This window comes from Arachis hypogaea, chromosome 9 (genome assembly GCF_003086295.3).
Source record: "Arachis hypogaea cultivar Tifrunner chromosome 9, arahy.Tifrunner.gnm2.J5K5, whole genome shotgun sequence".
Lineage (NCBI taxonomy): Eukaryota > Viridiplantae > Streptophyta > Magnoliopsida > Fabales > Fabaceae > Arachis > Arachis hypogaea.
In genome coordinates, this window is record NC_092044.1 from 8479289 (window position 1) to 8500450 (window position 21162).

Consider the following 21162-nt stretch of genomic DNA (forward strand, 5'->3'; position numbering starts at 1 on the left):
AATATACAATTAGGAACAAGTAAGGCATTTAGACAATTAGCAAGTAATATGCAATCAAATAGGCAATCTCAAACAATTCATATAGTATGCATATGATGAATGTCTGTCCCTAGTGGCTGATGATATCATCTGTCGGTTATAGAGCCAACCCGACAAGTCCTGGCAGTTAACCATTGGACTGTCCCTCTGTCACGCATCCCCAACTCGAGTTATACTCATCATAAACTTGATCATAATCATGATCTATATCCATCACCTTCACTGGTGAATATTTACGGGGGCGAGCTCATCCGGGTCTTTCACAGTGCCCGGCCACACTTATGACATAGGGTCAAAAGAGTATCAAGTCTCAACCTGGAGCACGTGGTGGCTAGCCACTGCTACTACCCAGGGAAACTCGTATCTCCGATAGTGGAAGTGCAAATCACAATTATCAATAATCCAGCATAAACATGCGTGAATTCTCATCCATGGATCAACATCCATACCAGCCATTCCGGCTCACGGTTAAATCCATAACCAGCCAATATTCATAGCATACACAGCTATTCCGGTTCACGGTTCAATCCAGAACCAGCCAATTCATAAACAATTACAGCCCTTCGGCCAATGGCATACAAGCACTTCCACCACCATCCTCCACATCTCACATAATCATCAATGATCCTCATTGATCATTCATTTTTCCCTTGCTTCACTCACAAGTTACCACATCCACTAGCTCATTCTCTCATAGCTAGGCATATCATAATGATTTAAGATATAAGTGGTGAGATCAGAGGCTTAGAAGTATGAAATTTGGCTTTTAAAACTCAAAAATCAACTTTGGGATGAAAACAGGTCCACGCGTACGCGCACTCCACGTGCACGCGTGAATGGCCTCAAAAACTTCATCGACGCGCAAGCGTCATGCACGCTAACGCGTGGATTAAAAACTTGCCAAACGACGCGCACGCGTCAACCACGCGTACTCGTGGGTGTCCTCGTGCCCCAGGCACAACACTGACACAATTCTGGCATAACTCTCTGCAAAATGGCTGGGCATTGGGTGCAGCACAATCGGCGCGCCCACGCACATCACGCTCACGCGTGGATGGCATTTTCCGGAAGAACGGCGCGCACGCGCCAAGTGCGCCCACGCGCAAGGGGTCATTCTGCTAAAAATTTTCTAAGTTAAAAGCTGCAGAATTCACCAATTTAAACCCCAACCTTCCAACGGACATAACTTTCTCATTTTAAATCGTTTTTCACCCGTTCTTCGAACGGCACGGACATCCCGGATCCAATTTCATCTTTAAATAGATTTGGCACAAAACAGAGATCCGTAGTCCAAGTTATGTCCCACCAAAGTATGCCCAAAAACTATATTTTTCATAAAAACCACAAAGTGCCATTTTTAAAACAAGCCATTTCCAACTCTTTTCAAAATCAATCAAAACATGCCATTTCCATCCCTTTTCTTTGAAATCAATCAAAATATATCAATTTCAACATCAAGCCTCCTCAATTCACACATTGACACATTACCACAATATACAAAATCACTATCTCATCATTCTAACCCACTTCACCCAAGTGGCTCAAACTCAACATATTGACATATCATATACTCTTCCTCATGCCAATTCTCAACAACACCAAATCTAATAAATCATCATTGTACACAATCAATATCATACTCACCATCAACATGGTTCAACCCACAATTCAACTATAACCAATCATCAAGCATATATCACAACATGCATATTTCTCATACAACATACCATCAAGGCATCATTAATCATCATCACATATATGACCCCATCATATATCTCAATCATTCAACAACATCAACATTTCAATGCCTATCTTAGGGCCTCTAGCCTAAGTATTTCCTACCACATTACATATTAGATACGGGAAACCGAAACCATACCTTAGCCGATTTTCCCAAGCTCCACCGGAGCACTTCCAAACCACTTATCCACAAGCTCTCAAGGCCTCAACACCTCCAAGAACAGATTTTTCACCACCAAACCCTTTCCAAGCTTTTCAAAATCACCAATCAAGCTCCAATATCCATACACACACAACCTAAGCCACAATCATCATACCCATACACAACATCTCAAAACCCAAGCATCATAAAACAACAAAATACACTAGGGTTGAGAATCTTACCACACCCAAGGTCCAAGAAGACAAGATTAACCTTCTCCTTCAAGAGAGTTGGGTCCTATAACATCAAAGAACCCAAAATCTCAACATTTCACCCATGAAACTCGAAAATAAGGGCTGGAATTTCGAACAGAAACTTGTGGCTTACCTCAAGATTGATTGTATGAGTTTTGTAGAGCTCTCCGCGGTGAACGCGTGGCCGCAAACGGAGCGGCAATCGGAGCTCTAGATCAAAAGTTATGGTGGTTTGAAGATCAACCAAGGGAGAGAACTTGAGAGAGTGTTCTTCCTCCCTTTCTCTCTAATTTCAGCTTGTGTGTGTAACAAATGAGGAGAGAGAGTGCTGAAAACTAGGGTTTTGGTTAAGTTATGTTGGGCCAAGGGCCCACTTTGGGTCCAATTGGCCCGGTTTGGCCCGTTCGGTCCAATCTTGGTCCGAATTCTATAAAATTGGTACCGAAATTCTCGTCTCAATCTCCTCTATCACATTTAGCCACAAAAATCACATTTTGGGCTTTCTAGAATAAATTCTCATTTATGGGTTAATTAGCCGTTAATTAACCGGGTTTTACAACCAAACTTCATCAATCCGAGCCTTCCATCTTGACTCGCACTCCAAGAAGGATTCCTAGCCCTGGATGCGTTATTGATGATGATAACTCCATCTGCTCTAACTTCTGCCTCTTCCATCACGTAGCTACTGTAGCCACCTGCTGTGGTGGTTGATCAAAAGCAGAGACGAGCCATGCCTCCAAGAATTTTCTTCTTCTGACCGAATGGATCTTCTTCCATTTTTAGTTATGGAAGGCTTAAACTTACTTCACCACATCTTACCTTTTGTGGTAAAGATCTTAGTCACTCCATACCTCAGATTTTCTTTTTCTTGATGCCATCATCACAATAGTTCTTTACTTGCTTCTAGCTTCTTCACTTCTTTCTCTGATGGTTTGTTTTTTTATTTTTCTTTTTGACAGAGAAGTGACCGAAAGTTTGAGAGAGAAGAGAGAGTAGAAAGAAAAGCAATCAATGGATTTGAACAAATGAATTAAAATGAATTAATTTTACTTTCCTCTTGCTTTGAGTGGCGTGGATCATCATTAAGTTGCCATCAAATCAATTTCTCTTTCTCTTTTATGGTTCCAAAGTCTGCATTAATTCCTCTTAATAAAAATTTGAATTCCACCAAGTAAAGGATGTGGGATCCATTGGAAGCATGCAACAGTTTAAAGAAAATGGATTATGTTAAATGAGTAAAGAAAAATATTGTGCCCCATTTCCTTTTTCTTTGATTTCGAACCAAGCTAGTGAATCTTTTTTTTTAAAGTTGATTTGGGCTAATAATTAAATTTGGCCCAACAAAAATAATAACAAATCAGCCACAACATTTAACATTTTTATAACCAATGTTGATTCTCTTTTAACATTTTGGGCTTGCTATTTTTTGGTCCAATAACAAAATCTGCACAGCAAAATTATTTAATTAACACATATGAACCAAAATCAAATTAATAATTTTGTAATTAATTATATTAATAATATTTAGTTATGGTTAATTTAATTTAGAGTTTTTCAAACTCATCAACCTAAAATTTTTAATTTTGATAAATATAAGTTAAATCTTTAAAGGGTATTATCTTCATATGTATTTTCAAAAGTGCTATTAATTTTTTAAAGTTACAAACACAAGTAAAAAAATTAGGAATGACAAAAATACTTGTAGAAGTGGGTATCCATTGGAATTATTCGTGATGGTTAGTGCTTGTTTGGGTGTCATTATTTTGATAAAAAAAAAGATCTTTTTCAATGAAAAAATATTTTTTTTATTTTTTAGCGTCTTTGGCAAATTTTTAGTAGTAAAAGTAAAAGCACTAGAAAAATAAAAAACATCTTTTTTGAGAAGTTGTAATTTACATCTTTTTTAAAAGATCTTTTTTCTTAAAAAAAAGATGTTTTCACGTAATAAATAAACAAAAAAATACTTTTATATTATTAAACCTAAACATAATTGATAAATAAAAAGATCTTTTTATATGAAATATCTAAATTACATAAAATTATTTTTATTTTTATATAAAATTTTCTAAAAAAATAAATAAATAAATTCTTTTTTTAAAAATTTACCTAAACAAACTCTAAATAGGAACCTGCAAAAATTCTATAAAAACGGAAACTCGCTTTCACGAATAAATAAAAACTAAGATAGGGATAGAGGTACCTACACTATGAGAATCCGCAAATTTTTGACGAAGTGAAAATTTACTAAAATACATTTGCTTATTATATAGAAGTTATAAGTTACCATGTTTAGTATTTAATGTTTGTATGAATTATATTAAATTGTGTTTAAAACTTTTGATTGTGTTACATTACGTTAATTTTTTATTGAATTTTTTAAGGATTGTATTATGGTAATTTTTTAAGGAATAATATTGTGTTATTACGGCATATTAGTAGGCATGATTATCAAATTTATTATTTTTGAGTTATTATCCTAAATACTAATAATATGGCATTAAAATGGTATCTTCGCTCCTTAAACTTTCTAAGTTTTTCTTATGCTTAAACCTCTTTCGTAAGAGTATTATTTACATTTTTGTTAAACTTTTGTTTGTGCATCAAATTTTTGCAATTTTATTTTTATCATATTTTCAGACAGTTTCATATTTGTATTTTTTTATATTCATTATATTTTAATAGTTTGTTCTATATTTTGACATTTTTATTTGTATTCCGTTCTAACAATTCACTTCTTTTGAGACAATTTTATTTGTATCCATTTCAATAATTTTATCTAGCGACTATAACCCCAACAAAAATAATTACTTTTAATCAATATTATTAGATACTATTGAATTTAAGTTAGTTTAATACTTTATGTTTATTTTCTTTAAATTATGAAATTTTACTTTATATTGAATCAAGCACTCGTGACAATCTCTTTATATAAGTTATGTTTGCATATATATAATTTGCCTTGTTATGTTATCTGGTTGTTTTATTTGGTTTAAAGTTCTTTAAATTAATCGGTAACTAATAAAATAAAGTTGAATAAACATACTATTTTAAAAGAGGCAAAATAATAAAAAGCTAGAATTTTAATGGAAATCATGAATTTGGCGTCGATTTCTAACTGCCGCAGAATATGCTTATTGTATTTTTTCTGGCATTTAGCGGCGGTTTTCATCCGCCGCAAAATGAACGCCGTTTACAATTTTCTACCATTTAGCGGTGGTTTGTAACCGCCACAAAACCATTTTTATTACGCGGCAATTATTCCAGTGGTTAGTTAAAACTGTCGTTAACCGTTTACCCGTGACCATCTTTCCGTGTTTGGTTTAACCGCCACAACATTTTTGGCAGCGGTTAAAACTCGCCATAATATATGTCCCAGAACTGCCGCAAAATACCCATGCGTTTCGATGGTTTAATTTACATTTTAAGTTTCAGTGGTTTCGTCTGCATCTTAATTTCCATAAATTTTTTATTAGTTGACTGCTTTTATTAGAGAATATTAAAATATTTAAATATTAATTATATTGATATTGATTAATACTCTTGTTAATAATAAGATATTAATCATATTATTTTGTGACTTAGTCATTACTTATAAATAGATAGTACTTTGTATTATACTAATAAAGTATCTAATTATCAAGTTTATTATTATTGAATTATTATCATGAATTTTAACCCATTGAATCATGAATTTTTTCAAATTTTAATGTGCAGTACAAAAATTTTTAGAAAACCACATACTGTAAACTCCGATTAATTAGTAGATAATTAGTCAATAAATTAATTTTTAATAAGAAGGATTAGAAATGTGAATATTATATCAAATTAGGATAGAGCTCATCGAAACGAGAATTTTGACACCAATTTTAAAGAAAACGGTCCAAAATTGGACCGAACGGGCCGAACCGGTTAAACCGGGCCCAAACCAGACCGTGGGCCCAACCGGACCAGCTTTTGAAAAGGACCCACGTCCTCATCTTCCCCATTTCAGCAACGTTGAAGTTGCAGGGGAAAGGAGAGAAAGGAATCCCGTAACCCTTACGGTGAACTCCGAACGCCGTATCTCCTCCGTCCGAGCTCCGATCGCCGCACCGTTTGTGGCCACGCGACCACCGCATCGAGCTCTACGTTTCTACCGGAACAATTTCATAGGTAACTTGTTTTTTTATTCTCAGCCTCTTCTTCCCCAATTTTTGGGAATTTGAGTGGAGGTATTGAATTTCTTTAATTTTTGATGTTTTAGGATCCAATTAGCTTGAGGAAAACGTTCACTCTTGCTTATGTGAAGCTTGGGTAGGGTGAGGATATGATAATTCTATTTTAATTTCATTGAATTTGAGCTTTGAGTATTAAATTGGATATATATGTGTTATGAATGTGTATTAGGTTGTGAATAAATAATTGGAGCTTGAAATTGTGAATACTGGAACTTGGAGGAAGCGGATTAGTTGAGTTTTGAGGGGCTGTCTTGGTTTTGAATAAATAACTTTGGTCGTTACGTGAAAATCGGCCAAGGTATGGTTTAGGTTTCTTGCATTTAATATATAATGTTCTGTGAAAACTTAGGCTAGATGACCATAGGATAAGTTGGAATGCAGGTGTATGTTTAATGTTTAGTAATTTGTCGATGAATATAATTGGTTATTAATTTTGGATGTTGAATGTTGTTATGTTAATTTGGAGAGAATTATAGTTGAATGTTATTGTTGATGAACATGGTTGGTTTGGTGCTTGTTGATTAATTAATGATTCGGTGAATTATTGATTTGAGGTATTGTGTGTTAAAAGCCTAGGATTTGTGAACTATGACTCTTAGTTGAATTTTGGTTGTTGGATTTGAATATTGTATGAGTTTAATTGTTGATCTGAGGTAGATTTTTTGTGGAGATTGTTATGATAATGAGGAAGGGTATGTTGAATTGAAAAGAAAGCAGGTTTGGACCCGAAAAGGGTGGCAAAGTCCGAGTTTTAGAGGAGATGCTGCCGAAATTTTATAAAAATTAGAGATTTTGTTTATATGATTATTTAAAAAGATTTAGATTCAAAGGTTATATGGTTTGATTTAGAGTTATTAAGAAAATGAGCATGTTTTAAGTTTGATTCATTTAGAAAGGAATGAGTTATGTTTTGAATTGGAACTATTGATGGACGGAATGGGAGGTGTGATAATGAAGGATAAGGATTGAATATGATTGATGTATGATGATGAATGAAATGCGATTGAGAATGATGTTGAAGTTGATGAATTATAATTGAATTATTTATATGGCTTATGAATTTGAATAATCTGAGATACGAGATTCCCTGGATTAAGTGCCGTGGCTTGCCACCACATGTACCAGGTTGAAAACTCGATACTCTGTTGACCCTACGACGTAAGTGTGTGACCGGGCACTATATGAATTCCCGGGAATGTTACCCCCATTGAGTATTATTGATTATTTGAGAAAAACTATGCATAGACTCTTGGGGATGCACGTCGGGGGACAGTCTAAGTACAATTCAGACTTGTCGGGTTGGCTGGATAACCGACAGATGAGCCTCATCAGCCATAGGACAGGCATGCATCATATGCATATTACTTGAATTACTTGCTTGTGTATTAACTGGGTGTGCCTAAATGTACTTGCCATGTTAAATGTATATTTGTTATCTGCAGTACTTGTAACCTTTTTGTGCTTGCCTTTGTTTGTTTACTTGTCTGTGAAAATGCATGATGGAGTTGGAGGTAAGGAGGAATGGCAGAATGGGATTTAGATTTAAGGTTAAGTTAAGTTAGGTTTAAATATCCTTAGTAAACCACCTTTTATGGCTTCTATTTAATACTTTAAGCTCTATAATCTGAGTGTCGGCGTTCTAGGATTGCCTCTGGCATTCCCAGGACCTTATATATTATGTGTGTGGCACCTTTACCATACTGAGAACCTCCGGTTCTCATTCCATACTATGTTATTATTTTTCAGATGTAGGTCGAGAGGCATCTCGTTAGGCGTCTGGACTCTTGAAGCGGAGTGGTTACTGGGTTATTTTGTTATCCTATGATGTATATATATGTACTTAGCTTTCTCTCCACATAACTTATTCTTTTTGATCCTCCTAGAGGTGTATGGAGAGGCAGGATTTTGTTTATGTACATTTGGGTTTTGGATATGTATATATATGTATATATGTGTGTATATTCTCCGGCCAGTCTTGACTTCGCAGGCTGAGTCAGGAGCTCGTTATTTTGTATCTTTGACTCTCTATTCCTGTTTTGGGTTACTTGACACTTGATAGCTGTAGCTTTCTTTGCACGCAAGTTAACTCATTTCTCGAGCGTTGCGCTTTTATATTCGCGATTTTTTATTTCCTCTATTCTTCAAGGCTCCTAGCATATTATAATTCTTCTGCTATTATGTGTACTCGTTTTATTTTAGAGGTCGTAATACCACACCACCTCTGTTTTACGACTTAAGCGTAAAGCTTAATGTGGTAGGGTGTTACATTATGGTATCAGAGCAGTTCGTTCCTATAGAGCCTGAAAGACGGACTGATTGTACTTCTGTGCATTCTCTGTATATGTGTTTATGTGCTATTAGGATATCTGATTGATATATATGGCATAAACGTTTGTGAGCATGCATTTGGAACTTAAACCATTAGACCTGCGATATTGAGACTGATCAACTTAATATCACTTGTTTGGTGTGTATAAGGACCAGATGTCGACTCGTAGACGCGGTCGCGGGCGAGATAGAGGTAGGATAGGCATCGTTACTCCTAGCCTAGTAGGGAATGATCCAGTAGACTTTATGGCTGCCCTGGAAAATATGGCTGCAGCTATGCAGGTGACAGCCGAGGCACTGGGTAATAAGATAAACCAAGGTAATCACGGGAACAATAATGATGAGGACGGTCCTACGACACTTGCTACATTTCTAAAAGTTCACCCTCCGACCTTCAGAAGAACCTCAATCCCACTGATGCATATAGTTGGATTCAGGCTCTGGAAAGGGCGTTACAGGCACAACAGGTTCCTGAGGAGTAATGGGTTGAATTTGGAACTTATCAGTTGCAAGGTGAAGTTTAGTATGGGTGACAGGGGACACGATGTATCCTGCAGGCAGGTGACACTGTGATAGTCGGAAGATTGGTTATTTAAGAACCATGTTTTGCTTGATTGCTCTGAAAAGTCAGTACAGTTTATGCCGGAAGGATCAGAAGCACCGGTTGTGGTGAATAGTTACTATTTGAATTCTATGATAGTAAACTATTCTGGAACTGAATGTCAGGGTATTATGTTATTAACTGCGGGAGTATCAGGTGATGATAAGAGTTTAGAGCAGATTCCGGTTGTATGTGAATTTCCAGATGTGTTTCTGGATGATATTAATGAATTCCCACCTAACCGAGAGGTTGAATTTGCAATTGAGTTGGTACCTGGAGCCGGTCCGATTTCAATTACTCCTTATAGGATGTCACCTTTAGAAATGGCTGAACTGAAGGCTTAGCTGGAAGATCTGTTAGGTAAGCATTTCATCCGATTAAGTGTTTCTCCGTGGGAGCACCAGTGTTACTAGTAAAGAAGAAGGATGTGAGTATGCGGTTGTGTGTCGACTATCGGAAGTTGAATAAAATCACTGTGAAGAATAAATATCCGTTGCCTAGAATCGATGATCTAATGGATCAGTTACAGGGTGCTAGTGTGTTTTTTAAGATTGATCTGCGATCCGGATATCATCAGATAAGGGTTAGAGATGAGGATATTCCGAAAACTGCTTTCAGAACCCGTTATGGTCATTATGAGTATACAGTAATGTCTTTCGGGTTAACTAATGCCCCCGCAGTATTTATGGATTAGATGAACAGAATTTTTCGACCGTATCTGGACAAGTTTGTTATTGTCTTCATTGATGACATTTTTGTTTATTCTAAGACTGAAGAGGAGCATGCTGATCACTTGCGAACTGTGCTACAAATTTTGAGAAACAGAAAGTTATACGCTAAGTTATCTAAATGTGAATTTTGGAAGAGTGAGGTAAAGTCTCTCTGTCATGTGGTGAGTAAGCAGGAAATAGCTATGGATCCTGCTAAGGTTGAAGCAGTGATGAATTGGGAGCGACCAACTTCAGTGACAGAGATTAGGAGTTTCTTAGGTTTGGCGGGGTATTATCGCAGATTCATTAAGGGATTTTCACATCTCGCCTTACCTTTAACTAAATTGACTAGGAAAGATACGCCTTTTTATCTGGACTCCAGAGTGTGAGGAGAGTTTTCAAGAATTGAAGCACAGGTTGACTACTGCACCTGTATTGGTATTACCTGAACCAAGTGAACCGTTTGAAGTGTATTGTGATGCATCTCTGAAAGGTTTAGGGTGCGTTCTGATGCAGCACCAGAATGTTGTGTCATACGCCTCACGGCAGTTAAGGCCGCATGAAGTGAACTATCCGACACACGATTTGGAACTTGCTGCTGTTGTATTTGCTTTAAAGATTTGGAGGCGCTATCTCTATGGTGTTAAGTTTCATGTTTTCTCAGACCATAAGAGTTTGAAGTATCTTTTTAGCAGAAGGAGTTGAATATGCGTCAGAGGAGGTAGATGGAGCTTCTAAAAGATTATGATTTTGAATTGAATTATCATCCAGGAAAAGCGAACGTTGTGGCAGACGCCTTGAGTCGAAAGTCTTTATATGCAGCTTGGATGATGTTACGGGAAGAAGAATTACTAAGGGCATTTCAAGGTTTGAATTTGGGAATTAGAGAAGAATCTGGAATCCTATGTTTGAGTCAATTGCAGATTTCAAGTGATTTTAAATCAGAACTTCTGAAGGCCCATCGAGACGGTGAAGCGTTACGTAAGGTATTACCAGCAGTTGAACAGGGAAAACAGTGGAGAGTGTCAGAAGGTCAGGATGGTTTGTGGAGGTTCAAGAACCGGATTATTGTGCCAGATATCGGAGACCTGCGACAGAGTATTTTGAAGGAAGCTCATAAGAGTGGATTCTCAATTCACCTAGGGAGTACTAAAATGTATCAGGATCTGAAAGCGATGTTCTGGTGGCCAGGGATGAAGAATGATATGGCATTGCATGTATCTAAATGTTTAACATGTCAGAAGGTTAAGATTGAGCATCAGAGACCATCAGGAACCCTTCAGCCTTTAAAGATTCCACAATGGAAATAGGAGAGTGTTGCAATGGATTTTGTGATAGGGTTGCCTAGAACCCGATCTGGTTGTGATGCTATTTGGGTAGTTGTGGATCGACTGACAAAAACAACTCACTTCCTTCCCATTCGAATAAGTTGCACAATGGAAGAATTGGTTCAAATGTACATTAAAGAGATTGTTAGGTTACATGGTGTGCCTTCTACCATTATATCTGGTAGACATCTTCGTTTCACATCAAGGTTCTGGGAAGCTTTTTAGCGTGCATTTGAGACTCAACTAAGCTTGAGTATTGCGTATCACCCTCAGACAGATGGTCAGTCAGAAAGAACTATTCAGACCTTGGAGGATATGCTAAGGGCTTGTGTTTTGGACCAGCCTGCGAGCTGGGATCGGTATATGCCATTAATTGAATTTGCTTATAATAATAGCTATCATGCAAGCATCGGAATGGCTCCATATGAGACTCTGTATGGCAGAAAATGTCAATCTTCGTTGTGTTGGTATGAAACTGGAGAAAGGAGTTTATTAGGGCCTGAGATGATAGCTGAAACGACTGAGCAAATAAAGAAGATTCGTAATCGAATGCTTATAGCCCAAAGCCGTCAAAAGAGCTATGCTAATCAGAGGCGAAAGCTTTTGGAATTCGAAGAAGGGGAACATGTCTTTTTGAAAGTTACACTAACCACTGGAGTGGGAAGAACCATTAAGACCAAGAAACTGAATTCCATTATATTGGACCATTTGAGATCCTGAAGAGAATTGGACCAGTGGCTTATAGAATTGCCTTACCGCCGTACCTTTCGAAATTGCACGATGTATTTCATGTGTCACAGCTTAGGAAGTATACCCCTGATGCAAGTAATGTTCTAGAACCAGAACCAATCCAAGTGAGAGAACATCTAACACTCCCAGTAATTCCGGTGAGGATTGATGACACCAGTGTTAAACGATTACGAGGAAGGGAAGTATCATTGGTAAAAGTAGTTTGGAGTCGAGCTAGTATCGAGGAACATACCTGGGAACTCGAATCAGATATGCGAAAGGACTATCCACATCTCTTTTCAGGTAACTAGATTTGAATTTTGAGGGCAAAATTCTTTATTAGGTGGGTAGAATGTAAACCCCGATTAATTAGTAGATAATTAGTCAATAAATTAATTTTTAATAAGGAGGATTAGAAATGTGAATATTATATCAAATTAGGATAGAGCTCATCGAAACGAGAATTTTGACACCAATTTTAAAGAAAACGGTCCAAAATTGGACCGAACGGGCCGAACCGGTTAAACCGGGCCCAAACCAGACCGTGGGCCCAACCGGACCAGCTTTTAAAAAGGACCCACGTCCTCATCTTCCCCATTTCAGCAACGTTGAAGTTGCAGGGGAAAGGAGAGAAAGGAATCCCGTAACCCTTACGGTGAACTCCGAACGCCGTATCTCCTCCGTCCGAGCTCCGATCGCCGCACCGTTTGTGGCCACGCGACCACCGCATCGAGCTCTACGTTTCTACCGGAACAATTTCATAGGTAACTTGTTTTTTTATTCTCAGCCTCTTCTTCCTCAATTTTTGGGAATTTGAGTGGAGGTATTGAATTTCTTTAATTTTTGATGTTTTATGATCCAATTAGCTTGAGGAAAACGTTCACTCTTGCTTATGTGAAGCTTGGGTAGGGTGAGGATATGATAATTCTATTTTAATTTCATTGAATTTGAGCTTTGAGTATTAAATTGGATATATATGTGTTATGAATGTGTATTAGGTTGTGAATAAATAATTGGAGCTTGAAATTGTGAATACTGGAACTTGGAGGAAGCGGATTTGTTGAGTTTTGAGGGGCTGTCTTGGTTTTGAATAAATAACTTTGGTCGTTACGTGAAAATCGGCCAAGGTATGGTTTAGGTTTCTTGCATTTAATATATAATGTTCTGTGAAAACTTAGGCTAGATGACCATAGGATAAGTTGGAATGCAGGTGTATGTTTAATGTTTAGTAATTTGTCGATGAATATAATTGGTTATTAATTTTGGATGTTGAATGTTGTTATGTTAATTTGGAGAGAATTATAGTTGAATGTTATTGTTGATGAACATGGTTGGTTTGGTGCTTGTTGATTAATTAATGATTCGGTGAATTATTGATTTGAGGTATTGTGTGTTAAAAGCCTAGGATTTGTGAACTATGACTCTTAGTTGAATTTTGGTTGTTGGATTTGAATATTGTATGAGTTTAATTGTTGATCTGAGGTAGATTTTTTGTGGAGATTGTTATGATAATGAGGAAGGGTATGTTGAATTGAAAAGAAAGCAGGTTTGGACCCGAAAAGGGTGGCAAAGTCCGAGTTTTAGAGGAGATGCTGCCGAAATTTTATAAAAATTAGAGATTTTGTTTATATGATTATTTAAAAAGATTTAGATTCAAAGGTTATATGGTTTGATTTAGAGTTATTAAGAAAATGAGCATGTTTTAAGTTTGATTCATTTAGAAAGGAATGAGTTATGTTTTGAATTGGAACTATTGATGGACGGAATGGGAGGTGTGATAATGAAGGATAAGGATTGAATATGATTGATGTATGATGATGAATGAAATGCAATTGAGAATGATGTTGAAGTTGATGAATTATAATTGAATTATTTATATGGCTTATGAATTTGAATAATCTGAGATACGAGATTCCCTGGATTAAGTGCCGTGGCTTGCCACCACATGTACCAGGTTGAAAACTCGATACTCTGTTGACCCTACGACGTAAGTGTGTGACCGGGCACTATATGAATTCCCGGGAATGTTACCCCCATTGAGTATTATTGATTATTTGAGAAAAACTATGCATAGACTCTTGGGGATGCACATCGGGGGACAGTCTAAGTACAATTCAGACTTGTCGGGTTGGCTGGATAACCGACAGATGAGACTCATCAGCCATAGGACAGGCATGCATCATATGCATATTACTTGAATTACTTGCTTGTGTATTAACTGGGTGTGCCTAAATGTACTTGCCATGTTAAATGTATATTTGTTATCTGCAGTACTTGTAACCTTCTTGTGCTTGCCTTTGTTTGTTTACTTGTCTGTGAAAATGCATGATGGAGTTGGAGGTAAGGAGGAATGGCAGAATGGGATTTAGATTTAAGGTTAAGTTAAGTTAGGTTTAAATATCCTTAGTAAACCACCTTTTATGGCTTCTATTTAATACTTTAAGCTCTATAATCTGAGTGTCGGCGTTCTAGGATTGCCTCTGGCATTCCCAGGACCTTATATATTATGTGTGTGGCACCTTTACCATACTGAGAACCTCCGGTTCTCATTCCATACTATGTTATTATTTTTCAGATGTAGGTCGAGAGGCATCTCGTTAGGCGTCTGGACTCTTGAAGCGGAGTGGTTACTGGGTTATTTTGTTATCCTATGATGTATATATATGTACTTAGCTTTCTCTCCACATAACTTATTCTTTTTGATCCTCCTAGAGGTGTATGGAGAGGCAGGATTTTGTTTATGTACATTTGGGTTTTGGATATGTATATATATGTATATATGTGTGTATATTCTCCGGCCAGTCTTGACTTCGCAGGCTGAGTCAGGAGCTCGTTATTTTGTATCTTTGACTCTCTATTCCTGTTTTGGGTTACTTGACACTTGATAGCTGTAGCTTTCTTTGCACGCAAGTTAACTCATTTCTCGAGCGTTGCGCTTTTATATTCGCGATTTTTTATTTCCTCTATTCTTCAAGACTCCTAGCATATTATAATTCTTCTGCTATTATGTGTACTCGTTTTATTTTAGAGGTCGTAATACCACACCACCTCTGTTTTACGACTTAAGCGTAAAGCTTAATGTGGTAGGGTGTTACACATACTAATAATATTAACTCATTCAACTAACAAAATACACTTACAGTTAAAATTTATGTGTTATATACAAAAATTTCTATACTATTTTTATCGATAAATTTGTGTTATATACAAAATTTTTGTGTTATATTAACAAATTTTTTTATTCTGTAACTAAAATTTATATACGGCAGAAAACATGAAAAAGGAAAAGTGATAACGTATGTGCGCCTTTCTTTTCTCGCTGGACTAGCGCCAATTTAGTTAAAATTGTTTATAAAAACGCTTATACATGTATAGCATCACCAAAATAAAAATATTAATACATGATTCATCATTTCTCATAACTAGATTCAATAAAAAAATCACTTTCCACTAAAACTTCACCTGCTATATATTTTCATGTAAAAAAAATGTTAGAAGATTATTAAAATGCATTTTTTTTTGTTATCAATTAGTCATTAATATTTAAAAATATAAATTAAAATTTATTATTAAAATACTAAACTAAAAAAATTGAGTTAACGACCAAAACTAATAACCGAGTAACTTTTTTTTTTTACGTAATATCAATGATAAGGAAATTAACCTAATAAATTTCTTATGTACACTTAACTCTTGGCTTTTTATATTGGCCAAGAAAGTATGCATCTTTGCACTATGATCCCTTTAATGTAGCTACCATGCATTTATATTGTTATTATTTTATATATATAAGGGTATCCATCACTACATTTCATACAATTTTTTCTTTTGTATCTTTAATTTTTGTTTTCTTTTTCTTCTTTTCTAATTTGCCTGGCCAATGATTGAGCATATGACTAACCCAAACGCTCATTTTTCTTTAGTTTTTCTTGCTTTTCTCTTATCTTGTCATGTCTTTAGTGATGAACAGTCCCAAGGTGAGTTTACTCTACTTTCTAAATTCTCCTAAATCATATATTTTTTTTTCATGATCACATGCCTTTTTTCTTATCTTAGAAAAAATTTTATTTTTTAAAAATCAATTAACAAGTTTAGTTTTAACCACAGCTACAATCTTAACACTTTTTCTTCTTTATTTTTATTTTATCTATTAGAAAAAAGAATTGGAACACATAATAATATGGTGCTTGATGAATTAGAAGGTTCAATAAGTGCTGGCTCCTATGACTTTCAATGGCGGATTCCTAAAGTTAAAACGAATTGCAATAATGCTACTCATTCACTTAGATATTATCCTAGTGCAAATCATGCTCCTCCTCCTCCTCCTCCTCCTCCTCCCCGCCGTCGGCGTCGCGATCGTGCTCCCAATGCCATCCGCCGACACCGCCTCCGTCCCCGTCCACTTCCAGAGATAGATCCATTATTTCCATGGATACCTCAACCAAAGGCTTTGCCACCTCTGCCAAGGCCTCCGTCTATGCCTTCTCATCGTCATGAGTAAGATGCGTCCACTTATTTATTAGCGAAAAATGGATAAATAAATCATTGATTTTTTATCCGTAAACATTTAAATTTTTAAAGATTTGAAAATACATATCTGATTTTTTTTATAATTTGGACATATAGATCTTTCATATTCACTTGAGTCTGTCAAACTTAACGAAAAAATTAAACGTGACTCCTGTTATATTGACCTGGTTGATACGGATGTACATGTAAAAGAGTTTTTAAAATGGAATAAATTAAACCCAGAGATCAATGTGTCCAGATTTTGAAAAAGTTAAAAACTTGAATGTATTTTTAAATTCTAAGAGATTTAAATATCCGCTCCAAAAATTAGGAATCGATTTATCTTTTTCTCTTTATTATGATTAACATTTTACTCGAACGATCAAATATATTTTGTTTAGTAGCACTACTAAGTTAATCAATAGTTCAATACACTTTTATGCTTACGTTTGAGTTACATTTTAAACATTTTTTAGTTTAATTTTAATACATTTATAGAATAACATTTGTTCTTTTGAATTATTATATATTTATGCGATCATTGTAAAAAGATTTTTTTATTGACGTGATATTGTAATTAAATACATGTATAAAATTATTTTATATTAATAGTATATTAAAATTAATTTTTTAAAAATTATTTAAACATTGTTTTAGTTAGGAGACTGCTGAAGACGTCTTCTTATTAAAATATTAGATAAATAAATTTGGGTTAATAAAGTAATTAACTTATTCGTCCACTTAAAAAAGTGTTAGAAATTTAAACTTTGACTTGTGTATGTAATAATTCATTATCCAGTAATAAATCTTAAATAGAGTTGAGATTCGCTACGAATTAATCATCTATTAGATCGAGAATGTTATGGAAGACTCGAATGATAATGCCGTTTAAGAGAGAAAAGTGGTAAAGTAACGACAACAACTAGCAAAATCGATAACACTAGCAAAAAAAAAAAAAGAAAAAAAATAGAAAAAACAATCGATAATAGTAAAGATTTTTTGTATGATAATTGCTACTTTGCTTTTAAGATGGTACCTAATTTATCGAAAAGATAAATAAATAATATTTAATAAATTTTAAACATTTAATTTTTACATAAAAAAATAAATTAGACAAATTAAATATCATAAAATTAGCTTTTTTTTGCATTAAATATCAAAATAACTCCAGCCAAGCGACTATGGCAAGAGAGGAGAGATCTATATATAATAGAGATGGCCTGGAAAATAAGCCAAGAAAAAATTAAATATATAGAATCATGATGGGTTTAATGTGTGAAAATCTTAATATTCATTTATAGTTATTAGAATCGAACTAATAATTAATTAGTCAAAGAACTGAGTCATTAGTTTATTGTTATGAATTATAATTTTACGAAATATATTTTTTAAATAGGCTCGTTAGTTTTCGGACTTTCAAATAAGATGAACTCAAATCTAAAAAAACTATAATAGATACTAAGATTAGGATTGGGTTATATATTTATTATAATATGATTGAGTTAAGTTTGTCTACGATAATGTTCACAGTTTGACTCGATCTATTTTAATTCTTGTTATGATTTAGGATTTAAAATTTAGAGGTTAGAATTTAAAAAGTTATTTCGTTACGATCATATAACCAATTTATGTTAAAAGAGATGATAATATAAAAAAAAAATAGAGCATAAAAAATAATTCACATAAAATAATCGAGTCAATTTTTTTTATCGATGAATTAGACCATTTTTAATCTTAAACATAATTTTATTATATCCAATTATAACTGGGAATCAAACCTGAGATGTAACTAATAAGGCATCGGTACAAAATTTCTGCCACAAATCTTAGAAAACTGCCACAATAAACTTTTTTTTTTTAATTTTCAAAGCAACAGTATCTTCAATACAAACCTTAAAAAGGTGCTAATAAAAAAGTTAGAAAGGCCGTAAAAAATATATATTCATTGGAGGTTGGACCATGCCAATAAGTATTGTGAATTTGTGGCTTTCATTTTTCAAAAGCCAATGTCAAATAAATAAAAAATAAAATATAAAAGAAAATGTTATTATATATTGCCGTGTAGCATTTCAAGACATCCAACAGTGCTCACATTTTTTATGCTTTGACGACCATAGTATAAGCATTATATTAATTAACGATGCAAGGATTGAATTGAATTTCATTTTAAAAAATGTTAAAAAGTGATAATAAAATTAATAAAAAAATTATGGTGGTAATCTTTTTTAAAGAAGATAATATGAAGAGAAATGTAAATTTTAATTTTTTTCATATCTTTCAAAAAGCTTTGTACAATATTCTTTTTTTTTTATTACAATGCATAAATTCATTTATGTATCAAAATAAATGTAACAATCATAAAAGATTGAAAGAAAGAAGTTTACAAATTATATATCACAATGTGAAATTACTAATTGTTCTCAATTATTATGTCATAGACTGATTTTGATTTCCACACAATTCAAAAGCTTTATTGTTACAGTTATATATTTTTCTAAATTCTAATACTAATAAAAGAAAAAAAATATTATATATTCTTTTAGTATATATACTTAACTCTTGGCTTTTTATATTGGTTAAGGGAGCATGCATCTTTGCATTATGATCCCTTGTATGTAGCTACCATTTATAATTTTATTTTATTAAATATTCTTAACCTATATATATATATATATATATATATATATATATATATATATATATATAAAAGAAGGGTGTTAGATAAAATAATTTATACTTTTTTCCATTGCCTCCTTTACATTATTCTTTTTATTTTCTCTATATATATATATTCTCTTCTTTCTTTTTAGTTGCACCTGCATGCTGATGAGTAGTCATATGATGATTAATTCAAAAGCCTATTTTTCTTTTCTTATTTTTGTTTCTCTCTTATCTTCTCATGTCTTGACTCATGAATTATCCGAGGGTGAGTTTTCTCTTTATTTCTTTAATTTCACCTACATTATTTAATTTTTATTTTTTAATTAATTAGCACATACATATATTAAAAATATTATATACACATACAAATTTAACCATTAAATCCGTCATTATATATTTACGTATAAATATATATAATATTTAATTTATTTTTAATATATATTTTATATTTTAATATATATTTTATATTTATATTGGTTCAAAAAATAAAATTATATGTTAATATTCCTTCATAGTATATATAGTTTTATTTCCTTCTCATCCGCATAATACTTTCTCAATTTGCTCATGATTGGAAATGATATTATTTATCAAAAAATACTTTTATTTATAATAATATAGGGTATTGGTAATCTAAATTGGTCCCTTGTATCGAACAAAATAATTTTTAATTAAAAATTTAATTAGCAATTAAAAAATGAATAATAAAGAAAATCAATAACTTCTTATAGGATAATTGAAACGATTTTAACTTCATATGCATAATAATAATATTATTATTATTATTATCCAATTATGTATATATGCTCCCTTCATTAATCCTTCCTGCATAATAAAATTTCCATTTTCATGCTCTTGTATATTTAATTATTTTGGAAGCAACTTTATTCTTTAACATTAGGTATAATTTTTTTAAACATTACTACAATCTTAACTTTCTTATTTTCTTATTGTCTTATTTATCCATTAGAGAAAATAATTTCAGTACATAATATTACATTTTATGAATTAGAAAATTCAACAGGTAGTTATGGTGGTTACCATTTCAAGGATTTTCAATGGACTATGCCTTCTGAGCTATCTAAAGCTAAAAAGGATCAATATACTACTTATTCACTTGGCTATTTTCTCAGTGAAAAGCGTCCTAAGCGTCGTCGTATTAATCTTTCTCCTCCTCCTCCTCCTCGTCATCGTCGTATTAATCCTCCTCCTCCTCCTCTTCATTTTTCTCCACCACTAAATAAAATGTTTTTAGGTCGTCCACTTGATCCTACGCCTATGCCACCGCTACCTACACCTCCACCAATATCCGATCTTAATAATTGGATGGTTTCATATATGGCGAGTTCTAGGGTATAGAATTATATTTTTTTTTATATGTATAAAAAGTAAATGTCACAAAAATATGGACTTTTCTCGGACAATTTATTAAAAAATGTTGATGATCCAGCAAGTACTAAGTGTCTTATGAAAAAAATAAATTATGTCATTTACAGAGATATATAATATATAACAATAGTTATTACTGGAAAAATAAGATCGTTATTAAGCTTGTGGTTAGATTAAGTTGGTTAATTAATTTTAATTTAAAAAATAAAAAACAATATTTATATATAATATGTAATTGGACTGGACCTAAACATGACGATATACTATTGAAAGGCAGGGCAATAATAATGTTTTATTTTAATTATCTTTTCTAGGCTAAAGCATTATGTCTTTCGCTTCTACTTTTTTTAGTCTCGAAATTTTTATAACTGGTAAAAATAATTTTAATAAAGTAGTTTAGTTTAATCTAATTAATTTTATTATTAATATAATACATTAATAATTCATTAATTAATATTATTTAAGATACACTAATTTATAATTTAAGAGTAAATAAACTTTACTTTAAATTAATA

General features: G+C 33.5%; 3 long non-coding RNA genes and 1 other non-coding gene across 7 annotated transcripts; all 4 read left to right on the forward strand.

The window, feature by feature from the left end:
* The first annotated feature begins 6158 nt into the window (after positions 1–6158).
* On the forward strand, positions 6159–8420 carry LOC140175270 (uncharacterized). 3 transcript variants are annotated; one of them, XR_011865326.1, is made up of 4 exons: positions 6159–6327; positions 6419–6468; positions 6562–6690; positions 8139–8420. It is a non-coding gene; the product is annotated as an uncharacterized lncRNA (long non-coding RNA). The 3 variants fall into 3 exon arrangements; XR_011865327.1 differs by having other exon boundaries at positions 6160–6327; positions 6419–6473; XR_011865328.1 differs by lacking the exon at positions 6419–6468.
* A 4263-nt stretch (positions 8421–12683) lies between these two features.
* LOC112712885 (uncharacterized) lies at positions 12684–15029 on the forward strand. Its single transcript, XR_011865329.1, has 3 exons — positions 12684–12852; positions 13087–13215; positions 14664–15029. It is a non-coding gene; the product is annotated as an uncharacterized lncRNA (long non-coding RNA).
* Positions 15030–15809: 780 nt separating this feature from the next.
* LOC112712887 (uncharacterized) lies at positions 15810–17043 on the forward strand. The gene is made up of 2 exons (XR_011865087.1): positions 15810–16065; positions 16243–17043. It is a non-coding gene; the product is annotated as an uncharacterized protein (transcript).
* A 2305-nt stretch (positions 17044–19348) lies between these two features.
* On the forward strand, positions 19349–20795 carry LOC112712888 (uncharacterized). Of its 2 annotated transcripts, none has more exons than XR_003157952.2 (2): positions 19349–19523; positions 20271–20795. It is a non-coding gene; the product is annotated as an uncharacterized lncRNA (long non-coding RNA). The 2 variants fall into 2 exon arrangements; XR_003157953.2 differs by having other exon boundaries at positions 20283–20795.
* Positions 20796–21162: the final 367 nt, after the last annotated feature.